Source organism: Trichosurus vulpecula, chromosome 6 (assembly GCF_011100635.1).
Source record: "Trichosurus vulpecula isolate mTriVul1 chromosome 6, mTriVul1.pri, whole genome shotgun sequence".
NCBI classification, from domain to species: Eukaryota; Metazoa; Chordata; class Mammalia; order Diprotodontia; family Phalangeridae; genus Trichosurus; species Trichosurus vulpecula.
In genome coordinates, this window is record NC_050578.1 from 146,807,865 (window position 1) to 146,809,846 (window position 1,982).

The window sequence follows — 1,982 nt, forward strand, 5'->3', positions numbered from 1 at the left end:
ATATAAAACAACCCCATGTAAACCATCAGCATTTTTATATATTACCAACACAATCCTGCAGGAAGAGATAGAAAGAGAAATTCCATTTAAAATAACTGTGAGTAGCTGTGAGCTCTTCCACCCAGAGTGCACTTACCTCCCCCTGACCCCAGGTGTGGCATCACCTCCTCTCTCTCTTATGGGTTTAAATTTGCCACTTCAAAGTTTGCCACGGATGATGATTTTGCTGCTCTCCTTGTTGACAACGGCTCTGGAATGTGCAAAGCTGGCTTGCAGGAGATGATGCCCCTCAGGCTGTCTTCCCTTCCATTGTTGGGCACCCTAGACATCTGGGTGTGATGGTGGGTATGGGCCAGAAGGACAGCTATGTGGGGGATGAGGCCCAAAGCAAGAGAGGTATGCTGACCCTGAAGTACCCCATTGAACATGGTATTGTCACCAACTGGGATGACATCGAGAAGATCTGGCATCATACTTTCTACAATGAGCTCTGTGTGGCCCCTGAAGAGCACCCTGTACTGCTCACAGAAGCCCCCCTGAACCCCAAAACTAACAGAGAAAAGATGACTCAGCTTATGTTTGAGACCTTCAACATCCCAGCCATGTACGTTGCCATCCAGGCTGTGCTGTCCCTGTATGCCTTTGGTGGTACCACTGATATTGTGATGGACTCCGGTGATGGTCTGACCCTCACTGTGCCCATCTATGAATGTTATGCCCTTCCCCACGCCATCCTCCATCTGGATCTGGCTGGCAGTGATCTGATGGACTACCTCATGAAGATCCTGACCAAGAGAGGGTACAGTTTCACTACCACAGCTGAGAAGGAAATCGTGTGTGACATCAAGGAGAAGCTGTGTTACGTCGCTTTAGACTTTGAGCAGCAGATGACCACTGCTACATCTGGCTCTTCTCTGGAAAAGAGCTATGAGCTCCCCAATGGTCAGGTTATCACCATTAGCAACAAGAGGTTCCGATGCCCAGAAGCTTTCTTCCCACCACCTTTCTTAGGTATGGAATCCTGTGGAATCCACGAAACTACCTTCAACTCAATCATGAAGTGTGATGTTGACATCCATAAGGATTTGTATGCCAATACTGTATCGTCTGGTGATACTACCATGTAGTCAGGCATTGCTGACAGGATGCAGAAGGAGATTACAGCCCTAGCTCCCAGCACAATGAAAATCAAGATCATTGCTCTACCTGAGCACAAATACTCTGTCCAGATTGGAGGCTCCATCCTGGCCTTTCTTTCCACCTTCCAGCAGATGTGGATCAGCAAGCAGGAGTATGATGAATCTGGGCCCACCACTGTCCACCACAAATGTTTCTAAATGGACTGTTTGTGTTTTTTTATTTTTTTTTGGCAAAGGGTGTGACATGATAATTGCCCAAGAAAAGAGATGAGATTGGCATGGCTTTATTTGTTTTTTTGTTTTGTTTTTTGGAGCTTGACTCAGGATTTAAAAACTGGAACGGTGAAAGTGATGAGCAATCTAAGTATGTTGGAGGCAAACAACCCCAGAGTTCTACAGTGTGCCTTCAGGACTCTGATTGTGCATTTGTTTTTTGTTTTTTGTTTTTTTTTTAAATAGTCATTCCAAGTATCGTATAATGCATTTTACAGAGTTACAAGCCTCTGTGAAGGCTGTCCTCTGTTAGAGCAAAGGAGCTAGGTAACAAAAATTCAGATGGGGAGGAGGAAGGGGGGAAGGTACTAGTATTGCTTCACATGTAAATTATGTAATCCTTTAAAAAAACTTTTTGTATCTTCTGCCTTTAAAAAAAACAAAAATAAAATAGCTGTGGACATTATCAAATACTTAGGAATCTACCTGTCAAGACAAATCTAGGAACTATATGGACACAAATATAAAACATTTTTCACACATATAATGTCATAAACAATTGGAGAAATATTAATTGCTCACAATTGATATAGTGACATAAAAGATGATATAAAAATGACAATTCTACCC

At 43.2% G+C, this 1,982-nt stretch overlaps 1 pseudogene; it reads left to right on the forward strand.

Moving 5' to 3' along the window:
- Positions 1 to 219: 219 nt before the first annotated feature.
- On the forward strand, positions 220 to 1,337 carry LOC118854127 (annotated as a pseudogene).
- The last annotated feature ends 645 nt before the right edge of the window (positions 1,338 to 1,982 follow it).